This window comes from Phocoena phocoena, chromosome X (assembly GCF_963924675.1).
Source record: "Phocoena phocoena chromosome X, mPhoPho1.1, whole genome shotgun sequence".
Lineage (NCBI taxonomy): Eukaryota > Metazoa > Chordata > Mammalia > Artiodactyla > Phocoenidae > Phocoena > Phocoena phocoena.
In genome coordinates, this window is record NC_089240.1 from 109641368 (window position 1) to 109654064 (window position 12697).

Here is a 12697-nt window from a genome sequence, read left to right on the forward strand (position 1 = left end):
TTACCCTCTACTCTGACCTGCCCCAGCATCCTACCAGCCCGCACCCTCCTCCGTCCCACAGCTAGGAGGTTCTAGGAGGGAGTTGGCTGGGAATTCTCACTTCTTATGGCTCTGTATGGTCTGGAGGAGGGGCCTAGCCAGGCCTCAGCCCGGCATCTACCACCCGGGCAGAAAGCAGCAAAGCGGAAAGGGCCCCATGGGAGGAGGGCTCTCTGGGGGGTGGGGGTGGACCAAGGTCCTGAGGTTCAGGGACCTGCTCAGCCACCAGCATCTGTCTGCTTCCCCAGCCTTGGGAAAGGAGAGTCCCTGGCACAGGACTGGGGAGCAGAAGTGGTGGTGGATGATGGTGGTGAAGGTAGCTGCAGATTATAGGTTTCCGGGGGAAGACCTAGGGGCTGGACTGGGGCACGGGGGCACCTTGAGACCTCTTGGCCACCTAAAGTTAAGTCCCTGAAATAAGTGCCGAGAGCAAATTTCCAGTTTTTTTCTCTTGTAAATGGGCACACTTTCCCCAGGGGATTCTGGATCAGGAGACACGACAATTTTCTGTTGTTCTCTTGCCAGGGAGGCTCCCCTCTCAAAATTGTGGTAGGTTCCAGTCATCCCTAAGCCCCATTTACTTGACCTTCACACACACACACACACAAACTCACACACACACACACACACACACACACTTTCCCATTTTGCCGAGAGTTCAGTGGTCTCTAACATCAGACAGACCTGGGTTCCTATTCCAGCTGCACCATTTAGCAGCTGTGTGTCTTTGGGCAAGTCGCTTAAACTCTCGGAGCCTCACTAGCCTTATTTTTAAATTGAGGATAATAAGAATCTGCCTCCCAAGGCTGTGGTGAGGCTTGCATGAGATAGCCTGTGTCTGTGGCAGTGCCTGGTGCTTAGTAAGCCCTCAATAAACGTTAGCCTTCTTCAGCACCATCTCTGTCTCATCTCGTTTTCCCTCAACCCAGCTATCAGGAGAAAGTCTGCCAGGGCCGGAAGCTGCTGAGGACGAATGGTGGATGCCTCCTATGAATGTTTGTGGTTTAAACCAAGGCTGAAGCCTCAAGGCATGGAAGTGCCAGAGGAGAGGCCTTCCTCTTGGGACGGGCAGGGAGAGAGGACAGCACCGGGCCCACCAGCTTACGGTGACAGGCCCTGATGCCTGCCAGTGACCTGGAGCCCATGGCTTGTGGGAATCCCATAAGTTCCCACCTTCCGCAGCCACTCGGAACTAACCGCAGCCCCATGATCTGGGAGTTGCAGCCAAAGCAAACCCCACCCCCGCGATGAAAACCTGGTGTTGCCCTCGCCTTAGGGAGCCATAGGCCACCTGAATGACCTTCCTGACTCCACGGCTCCAGGTCAGCCGGGCTGCCCTTCCCGATGACCTTGCTGCTGCCCAGCCCTTCCCCACCTGGCTCCCCGCTCTTCCACTTACCCGTTGGGTGAGCCCCAGCCAGGTGGGGCCAGCCGGCTGAGATCACCACTCCTGACGACAGGCATGATGTCTCTGCCAGTGGCTCATTCCCTGACTTGGCAGGAATTCCCCTTCTCGAGTTGCTCGTGAATGCCCAGGCTGCGCCATCCAGCTCTCAGCCTCTCTCCTTCCAGCCCTGTTTCCCCCCCACACTCTCCAACCCCAACTCTGTCCTCTCGGGCCTCAGAACTGGGGTCCTCCTGGAAGAGGAGGGGCCTCCTGGCTGCCCAGAGCCTGTGTAGGGCCACCTCCCCACTTCTGCACTCAACTTGCCTTTCCACCTTGGCCACTTTCTCAGCTCCTCTTTGTCCCCTCTTTTCAGCAGTGCCTGCTAGCCTATGTTCTGCAAATTACCCCAGGTTCTCTGGAAACAAGGTGGCTGGTTGCTTCCTCCCTCCCTTAACCCCTGAGCCTCAACAAATTCTATTCAAACCTGTGGCCAGAACAAAACACCACAGTGCCACAGCCTCTGTGGCCATGGCCCTTACTTTCCATCACAGACACATGCTAGAAAAGTCGCCTATCAATCAGACTTTCAGAATGAGAAGCATATTCAAAAGTCAGGAGAGAAGTTATGGTTTAAAAGGAATCCTCCCACCTGTAAAGCTGAGATGTCCCCTCTAATCCTTTCTCTACAGCCCGCAATCAATTCCTCTGTGGATATGTTCAACAACTCCAGATTTGCTTCTATTGGGTTGACATGACGAGGCCCTAGATAGATGCAAATGACAGATGGAAACCTCTCAGTCCCAGGCTGTGGCTGGGCATCATAAGGAGTTTTTGTTCTGAAAAGATTGTTGAGTAGCTGCAAGATAGAAGAATTCCTTGGGATAGGTTATACCAGTGTGCTCCTTCCCGGGAGACGAGCAGATCTACTGTCTGGCACATACTGGGGGGTGACGGAGGTGGGGTGCCCAGGCCAAAGCACAGGCATGCTGGTGGGAGAATGTAGTTGGGAGCAACTTCCCAGATTATGACTTTCATCTGGCCAGCCACCTTCCTTGGCTGGGGCTCTTGGAAAGCCGCTTGGTCCCCACCCCTCACCCACCCCTGCTTTCATTCAAATGGAGAGCTTTACATTTCTCCTCCAGTCCTTTACTGGGACACGACCTGGCATCCTCAGAGCCCCTACAAAATTTCAGAGGAGCGCTGGGTTTCACTTTTTGGAGGGGCCAGACAGCAGCTCAGGGGCCTGCCTGGAGGGAGATGCCAGCCAGATATAGAAGGTGCCGCGGGCCCTGAGTGAGTGCCCTGCGTGTCCACCCTGGGCTCAGCGGCTGCGGGGAGGTGCTGTCTCCACTGCACGCACTGCCAGGGGAGCCGGCCTAATACTGTATTTGGGAAACAGATTCAGTGCCTCTGGGTTGGCGGGAGATTTGGAGGGTGGGTGTAGGGGGAGGGACCCAATCCTGTGGTTCATTTGCAAAAAATAAGGAAGAATTGGCTCAGGCAGAGTTCAGTAAATGAGGGCAAGCCCTCTGGAGGCTCTAATCCCACTGGTCCCTAGCCCCGATCTTGGGGCCTAGGCTCAGCCTGGAAAAGTCCCTTGGAGAAGAGCCGAGAGCAGGCGCCTGCTCTGGGGCACCTATCAGACGCAGCACAGCATCCAGAGTTTTTGGGCCACTGTCCAGTGGAACTAGAGTTAACCCCTCAACCCCCGACATCTGCTGGCCCAGCACCCATCTGGTGTGGTGGGCAGCCTCGCTGTGCCCCTCAGCCCTGCGGGGATTCCAAATGACACTCCAGAGGTGCCTCCCCTCAAGGCTGCAGGAAACACGAGTGTGCTGGGGGACAGGGACACAAGTAGCCACTGAGCTGGGCGGTACCTCTTCACATGGAGAAGAGGCTCAGGAGAGAGAAGGGGGCTCCAGTCACGTTGTATGGGGTGCTCGTGTTCTGTACGGCGAATGGCGCCTCCTGGAGTTGTGCGGGAGAGGGCAGTAAGGACAAACCCAGGAGAGCTGGGGAAGGGCGCTTGAATGGATGGAGAGAAGACGAAGGGCTCATTTTGGAACACCAAGTGGGGGCACTGGGCCTGACTGCAGGTCCTCGGGACTGGGGATGCGGTGGGATAATGGGGAGGGGCTGTGAGGGAGACTTGGCTCCCGACTTCACCCACTTCACATCCTGCCAAGGGGCGGTTCCAGGCTGAGCTTTGTACCGGGAGGTAAAAGGCTCTGCCCTTTCAGGATTGCCCCATCCCACAGGGAGGCAAGGACAAGCCTGAGGCGGGCGCTAGACAGAGGCCCGTGAGGCAGCACGCCTCACTTCCCCTACCGTGCCCCCATGACGGGAGGGGGGGGAGGGTGGTGGTTGTTGTTGTTGTTGTTGTTGAATCCAGAAAAATACAACATTTAATGTCTATAAAGGTGCAGTATGAGTCATTTCACGGAATGTCTAGGCCCCTTCGCTGGCAGCAAACAAACTTTCCAGCCCTCTTTTGAGGAAGCCATCCAACTGGGCTGCTGCTGCTGGTGTGTGTGTGACAGTGTGTGAGTGTGTGTGTGGGTCTGTGTGTGGGATGGGTCTCTGGAGGGCCTAGCCTGCCTATGTGTGACTCCGTGTGTGTCCCTCAGATGTGAGCGAGGGTGTAACCGTGGCCAGTGTGTGCATACACACACACACATACACACACACACACACACACGGGCTCGACTCTTGGATGTGAGTGTCAAGTCCCCTCGTGCATGCGTGTGTGTTTGTGGAGGGCGTGTGCATGTGTGTGTCTGCAAGGCAGTGTGGTATGTGAGCCTGTGCGTCTGAGGGTGTCTACGTGTACATTTTTTCCTCATCGCTGCCAAATTATCTTCCCATCTCTCCCCTCACGAAGTGAAGGGCTGGCTGAGGGAAGCTAGCAGTCTAAGTGGGGGGGGGGGGGACAGCCGCGGAGGGGAGAGGGGTTGGAGGAAAACCAAAGCAATTCCACTCGTCAGAGGAAAGTGTCAGCCAAGGATGAAACTGAAACCGAGGCAGCAGCTCGAAGGCACCAGCACCCTGGGATTGTCCCCAGGCTTGGGTTCCTCCCACTCCCCGCCCCCCAAGCCGGCTGTGGAGATTAGTCAGCCTGCAACCTCGACTTGGGGTTGAGGCAGTGAGGCCGTGGTTAGCACGTGACCCCATTAGTGCCCATTATCACATTAACACAAATTAGTATATCAGATCCTCTCCCAGTCACCTAGTGGGGCACGGGGCCAGGCTGGAGGGAGAGGCCACAGCTCAGGCCCTGCTCCGGGAGGAGAAGCCAGCATGTGGGCATCAAGGGAGGGGGCAGGCTGAGGACTGTGGCAGGTCAGGTTGGGGACAGAAAAAGGGGACAGGGGACATCAAACTTTGACAATACGATCCTTTTCCTAGGTCGTGCTCTGGGAGGAGACACTTTGGGGAAGGGGTTGGTAGAAAGGAGGGGGTTTCCAGGAATAGCTGGGCACCGCCCTGTAGGAAGGAGGCCCGGGCTCTGAGGTCTGGGCGGGAGACAGACGGTATTTCTCCTGGCACACAGTGAAACCTGGGAACGTTTAGGATCCTTTGGGTTTTTTTCCCCCCTTTCCTCTCCTTTATGGAAAATCCTTAGATAACTTTCTCAGATGGCTTTGGACATCCTGAAAGCAGAGGAGCTGGACTGATTGACGGAGGAGAAGAGGCACCCAGAACCCTAGTACAGGGCATAGCTTTTATATCTTGGCACCGATAAGGGAGACACACTCTATCCACATAGTTATATGTAAAGTTGTATCATGGAAAGAGCCAGCCACTGGAGCTTCTGGAAAGGGTGAGGCTGGAGCCCCCAACAACTTTTTTCTTTCAGCTTAAAGGTGTCTGGCCACAGGTTATTTTTGTGCCCTGATACTCTCAATATGTTAACTAACCAGCCACCACATAACCATGAACCAACATGGGAAGGTCAGCTGCATCATGACTACTAGAGCTCAGGGCCTGCACGGAGGTAGGGCACAAAGCTCTATCAACCGAGGCCAAGGTTGCAAGTTTGAGCCCCAGATGGGCCTCTTCGCTTTTTGTTTTTTACATAGTTGCTGAAGACCGGGTTGACAAGCATGGAGTCCCTAACCATCGCCCTACACCTAGCCCAAAGCTGAGCCCCTACCCCTCATCTAGCACGAGCCCTGGTCCCAGACTGCACCCCAACGCCGGCCACAGCCTGTCCCTTTGCAAGAGATGCATCCTTGGTCTCAAGGGAGCCAGGCTGGAGAGTGGCTGCTCAGGGAAACCCACCCCTAACGCTGGAGAAGCGATTCAAACTTTCCATTCTGCTGCCCGCGGGTCAAGAGCGCCACCCCGGAGAGGAAACGCTGCCCATAAACCGCGATCCCTTAGCTGGAGGCGAGCTTCCCCGAGCTCTGCGGGACCCGATAGGTGCCCCGAGGGACCCTGAAGAAGCGCGCACCAGGCGGCCCCACGCCTGGACGCTAGCGTAGCAGGTCGGCTCTCCGAACTCTGCCGCCGCTCGGGTGGGAGCGCCGGGCCCGAAGGACAGTGGGGGTTGTGGCGGCCCCTTGCGCCTTCCCCTCGCCATCCTTTTGCATGGGCCGCCCACCCTGCACCCCCGGGATTCCCCGCGGGGGCAGAGCTCCCCACCCAGACCCCCAGCAGCGCGCCCACGGCGCCTCAGCAGCGCCACCTACAGGCGGAACGCGCGCCACGTCTCGGGCCGAGGCGGGAACTGGCTGCGGCGGAGGAGGAGAGGGGGAGAGGTCGGCGCCGCTGCCCCGAGCGGTCCCCGCTCGCCAGCGGCCTCCTCGCGCCGCCCCGGCCCCGAGCGACCAGGCCAGCCCCGACCCCCGTCCCGTAGCCCCGCCCAGCGCTCCGACCTTCCACTCCAGCGGCTGCACTCCGAGCGGCCTCTTGCCCCGGGCGCCTCTTCTCGGGAAGCAGTGAAGTCACACTGAGCCCGATCCGCTGACTCATGAGAATCCTCCCCCCTCCCCGGCACACCCCTTGAAACTTCCCCTCAATCCCTTCTTTCCTGCCCACCCCCCTTCCTCGCTCCCCGTCGGGCGAGAAGGGGCGGGTTCGGACTCCCAGAGAAGGACTCGGTGGGGCAGCTGGGAGAGGAGCGGCGGGAGGGCGGGAGTCCTTGTGGAGACCACCAAACTCGGTCTCTGCCCCCCACGCCGCTCTGTTCTGGGGAAAAACAGGTGGTGCCCGGGAGGGCAGTGTACGTTTGCAACTTTAGGCAAAACTCCCATCAAGGTATCCTTCTGCAATTATCCATCTCACGCAGTGAGCCTTGCTGCTTCAGGACTGGCTGGGGAGTTCACTTGGAAGCTGAGGTCTCTTTGGAACCTCCTGTTCTAGTGAACAGGCCAGCACAAGGGCTAGCGCCACCAAGGGGACAAAGGCGGAGTGCTCTGAGCTTTGAGCTGCCCTCCACCCCCTGCATTAAGTCAAGCTGACCAATTGCTGAGAGGTCGATGTGGCCTTTCTCCTAGAACTTGGTATTGGCCCAGGCCAGGTTGAGGTGGGGGTGACTCTGAGGTCAAGGATTCCCTGTTTTCACCACCAGTCTCTGCTCCCCACACTGTGCCACTAGTTTGAGGACTCCCACTGTAGTGGGAGACCAGAATCTCACTCAGGCTGCTTGGGATATTAGTCTCAATAAAGGTGGCCGAGGACCTCAGGCCTGGGCCAAGGAAGGCTTCACGCTGGCGGGGCTCTGCAGGCCTGCTCTGAAACACCTAAAGCTCCCCTTTCCCTCTGGACGGACAGAGATCCTTAAGCATCCTTTTCCACCTAGCAAATCATAGTGCTGGATTTTCTTTCTTTCCCTGCATGCAGTTTCCTTTTGTCTCTATGGTAAGAATCGGGTGGTGAAGCTTGCCAGCTTCCTGGCTCACTTGTCTCTGCACTTTGGGGCAGGGCTCTGCCAGGACCATGGCTAACGTGGAAATGGCCATGGACTTAAGAGCAAAGGGGGTGTACAAGCTAGTTTCAGGACTTGGGGCTTATGTGGTATGAGGGGGGTTTTCTGAGCTAATTGTCTCAGCGTCAGGTTGAAAGCTGCCTGGGTTAAGGTGGCTGTTCACCGGCCAGCTCTGCAGGGTGTGTTTGTTTGGGACTGGGAGCCACTGAATGGTTGTGTAGGAATATATGTGCTAGGATCATGGCTGAGCATTGTCTCACCATAAAGCCTTCCTGGGGAGATTCTGGGCTTTCATGGAGCGTAGTTTTAAGGCTGTTAAACTCTCCATGGAGAGCAAATCCGGCAAGGAGCAATTTCTAGGGGCCTAGGTCTAAATGTTACTTGCTGAGTCAAAGAAGAATCATAAGCCTCAAACTAAAACAAACAAATACACAAAAAATCTGTTGAGCCAAAGGGACAGCAGACGCAATGTGGGGAGACATTTGCCAAAGGCTTTAGGTCCCATTAGCATCTGCTATAGACTTAGAGATGAAAGGCAACTGAGTCCATGGAGAGATGAAGAAGCACCTGAGAGACTTTTCCATACACAGGATGTTAGAGCTGAGGGTGGAGGGATGATCTAGTCTGTTCTCTTCATTTTACAGATGAGGCTGCCGAGACCTAGGAAATTAGCTGCTCTGGGTCATCCAGGAGTGAGGGGCAAAGCTGAGACGCAGATCCCAAAGAGCGCTCCTTCCGCTGTGCTCCCCAGCTTCGGGAGGAAGAAACACGGGCAGGGAGCACTTACTGGAACCTGAAGAAGAAACACAGGGAGAAGGAAAACAAGTGGGCGAGGAAGGAGGGAAAAGGAAGGGGCTGAGGAAAAGTGAAGAGGAAGAGGGGTGATCTCTTTGGGCAAGGAGGCTGGCAGCTCCATCCTCTGTATTCAGGATATTATACATATTTATTTAAGAAAACATATTCATGTTCTGCTCCTAGAGATGAGAGAAGTTACAAGCAGGGAATGGAGGAAGAAACACAATTTGGTCAGTGGAAGAAAAGCCTGGACTAGATGGAAGCAGAACAGTAAAGCCATCTGAGGAGTAACGAAGTTCCGATGTGAACTCACACATCATACTCCCAGCACTACTGTTGTACTGATGGTTCCTGTTGACCCGTCTGTGTCCGCCACTAGGTTCTAAAGCCATTGAGGGCAGGGACTGTATGTTACTCATCTTCTTATCTCTGGGGCCTATTGGCCCACGGCATGCAGCAAGTTACGCAGTTATGTTTGCTAGCTGACCAATAAATCCATTTACGAACCTATGTGTGTATTCATAAATTCAACACCCATGTTGGGTGTTCCTCCAGAAGCATCTCCGTGTTGTGCTGCAAATGCCAAGAGAGCAGAGGCGGGAACCTGCTTGGGCAGCCAGACACCTCTGTCCAGGCACCAGATGAGACTCCTGGCCTTCTCCAACTGAGACACAGACCTTGGAGGCTCCACTGGGACCAGGTAAGGTCTTCAAGAAGGTACGAGACTAGGCAAAACTCACAGGTGGGCCTCCCGAAGGTATTTTGGCTCTTTGTCTCCAAATTTTCAATGCCCACCAGCCAAAGACCACCATGGCACTCTTGTAGTCGAACAAGTTGAGTTCATTGCTCACTGCAGGGAGGGAGGATGCATGCCCTGGGGAACCATGGGGTGTCTCAGGAAGAGGGTGCTGGGAAGGACTTATTATAGGATTCAGGCCAGGTTGGGTGATTTGCGGGAGCGTTTAAGGAAGCCGGGCATTGCTCTGGATTGGATGCTGTCAGGGAGTGTCTTACTGAATCAATCATATCCAATAGGAGGGAAGACTGGAGCGAGGCTCAATATGTAATTGGTAAGGAAGCAGCAGTCACTTAGATTAGCCAGGACGGAGGGAGGTATTTGGTCATTTCTGTGGCTTGGGCAGTGTTCATATTTTTGCCTGCATTCACACATGATTCTGGAGTAGTCTTGCTTTTGTTTCCATCCACCATGATCAGGGTGGCCTTGTACGATTCTAATGTCCCGTGAACCTGTTTACGTTCAACAGAACACCCAGGCCTAGTGGGGCGTGTTAAGCCAGTTTTTAGTGACACCAAGGCCTTGCTGACAGTCCCAGGCCAGCTTCCAGATGTCAGGGGCTGCGTTTCTCTTTCTCAAAATGTTCATTTTGAGACGATCCCTGTCTTCCAACCAGGGCTTGGCAGTCCAGAATTTAAATATTCAGACCCTCCCTATACTCTGACCCAGTTCACACCCATCTGTAGAACCAGCCAGGCAGGGGAACGTCATCACTGGCCTGAGCTGTGTGTCTCTGTGTGTGGTTCTGTGTACATTCGTCTGTGCCCGCCAGAAATTCCCTGATAAGATGGGAAAGAGGCCAGAGGCGGTCTTACTTCACCTCTGGGCCCTGCAGGACTTTCCCTCTGCCCAGAGAGCAAGGCACTGGAATTGAGTCCCAATGGTCTCTAGGGCAGCAAGGGTGCCCAGCTTTAGGTGGAGTCAGGGAAGGACGGAAGGGATATCGCAGCAGCCAAACTTGAGAGGAGCGGGAAAGGGAAGGGGTAGTGGTGGAAGGGAGGGGAGAGTTCCTTTGTATAAATGGGTCTCTAGAGGGGCTGCTGATTTTCCTTCAAGGAAGCAGCCTGCAGTAGGTCACTGTGGATTCCCCACCCCCCCTCCCTTTCGCTTGCTTTAAGCCTCTTGTCTCCAAAACAGGCCCTGTTGATTAGAACAACAAAAAAGTCACACACGTTGACCTCATCCTCCACTAAGAGGCTTACTCTGACCCCTTTCCAATCAAACACACGTCCTTCCCTCAGGTCCATTTCTCCAGCTAAAGTACGAGGACATCCCTCGCCGTGCCTTACAGGTGGCCAGGCAAATGTTAGTACCATTGTGAAGCGGTGCCGAGGTACCACCAGATGTCAGTTGTAAAATGGCAAAGAAAAGCGAGGTTCAAGTCAAGTGGGTGAGCCCTGAAAGCTTGATACTTTGGCAGAGCCCCAACTTTGCAGGGTGTGGCTAGCCCTGTACTGTGCTGCGCTGTGGCCCAGCTAATCACAGGCCAGCTATCAAGGGCCAAACCTCAGCTGGCACTGGTCGTCTGTACAGTCAGAAATTGGTCCTTGCGATACTTGGGGGCCTGAACAGGTTAAATGCATCCTGGGTAAAGTGGCAAGTCGTGGCAGTGGGTGAAGTAATGGGGGTCTGATAACCTGGATTACAGAGAACTGAGGCTACAAGGCAGAGGCTCACTCTTACAATAAGCCCTGTTATCTAGCGTCATCCAACCAAGCAACCAAGGACTTGGTCAGCACTTTGCCAGGGTTTTGGGGGATGGCGCATGTTGTCCCCATCCTGAGAAAAAAGTCTCTGCTCTGGGATAGCTTACAAACAATTTAGGGAGTGAACACTAACAATGCAGAGAACGACTTAAAGAACAATCAAGTTCAAAGGCAGTAAGTGCAATCGAAGTTCAGAGATGAAATCATGGGCGGGCACTAGTCCAACTGGTACTACATCACCATGGTGGGATTTCATCTGGGCCTTGAAAGATGAGCAGGATTTGGATACGTAGAAGGGAATAGGGACGGTTTCCAGATGTGAAGAGCACAAACAAAAGTTTAAAGGTGGCAATAAACCAGATGTATATGTGCGTATGCGCATGAAGTTGTGGCAGAGGAGGCCCGCAGGGCAGAGCGGGCTGAGGTCAAGAGCGCAATGGAAGGCTTCGGACCTGATGTGATTGGTGACAGGGAGTCAATGTACGTTGGTCACCAGGAGGTAGGGTGGGGGGATATGGACCAAGTGATGCTTTAGGAAGTGATCTAGCAGCAGTAGTTGACAAAGGACGGATGCTCTGGCTGATGTCCATTCTTGGTGTGTATCTTCCTGTGGACACAACTGAGTACATTATACTTCTGCGTTCACATGTCTGCTTTCCTCACTGACACCAGGAGCTCCTTAAGAGAAGTGGCCATGTTTTCTCCACCTTCCTCTTCTGCCATCTACCTGGCTCGTAGTAGGCACTCAGTGAACACTGAATAGAAGAATACATCCTTTAATTTTAATTAACTGATTATGACATTCCATACAAGGATGACAACTGTCAAAGAATTAGACTAAATTGTACCTGATACTAAAACAAGGCAAATCACAATTCGATCTTTTTAAAAAATGATTTGTGAAACACTTTAGGATCTTACAGCTGTAAGATCTTTGTAAGCAGCAATTACTGTATAATAAGTCCCGTTTCACAGGATACTAGATGAGTTTTCTACCTACATTATGGACTTAGATATGTCATGCCTCAGATTATATTTCACTAAACCTGTATACATATAGTAAGAACCTGTTCTAGTACAGCTCTTTTTTTTTTTTTTTTTTTGCGGTACGCGGGCCTCTCACTGTTGCGGCCTCTCCCGCTGCGGAGCACAGGCTCCAGACGCGCAGGCTCAGCGGCCATGGCTCACGGACCCAGCCGCTCCGCGGCATGTGGAATCCTCCCAGACCGGGGCACAAACCCGCGTCCCCTGCATCGGCAGGCGGACTCTCAACCACCGTGCCACCAGGGAAGCCCTAGTACAGCTAATTCTTAAAGTGGACATTTGTCCTGTCCTAGTGTTCAGAAGGGATTTCATTGTAGCTGCAACTCCCTTTAAACAAACCCAATATCGAAAAAATCCAGCCTGGTAGTAATTTTCTCTTTAGAAGAAGATTCACAATAGGACTCTTGAAAGTAGTAAAAATTTCCTCTTAATTGAAATAAGATTTGATTTTTAAAAGTTAAGTAATTTGAAATGCAAAAAATGAGTTGATTTATGAAACTTTGACTTCTCTTCCCAGGAAATCATTTGTAAAGTGAGGCATGCCTATAAGCCTATTTGAGATAAAAGGGGTTAGGAGAGGGCACATTTCTAGTTTGGGGGACAGTGGGCAGAAGAGTTGAGAGACCACAATCCCTCAGAGTCAGGCTCCAGGCTTAGCCATGAAGGTCTCCGAACCTTCGTTTCCGTCTTCAATAAATGTCTTTTCTGCCCTCCCCTCCCAAGACCAGTTCAGTTCTGGGCTGTGGGGGTACACAGGGGAGCTGTCCCAGGTAGAGCAGAGTCTAGTCCATGTTTATGTGTACACTCATTCAACGATTCACTAAGCACCTACTGTGAGCCAGACCCTGTGCTCAGCTCTGGAGAGAGAACCATGAGCAAGACAGGAAAGCCATGGTTCGGGCTTCCAGGAAGCTGCAGAGCAGCAGGGAGACATGTAAATAAGGAACAGGCTTGGAAGGATCAGGAAAGTCTTCAGAGACCGGGACGTTCCCCAGAGGAGG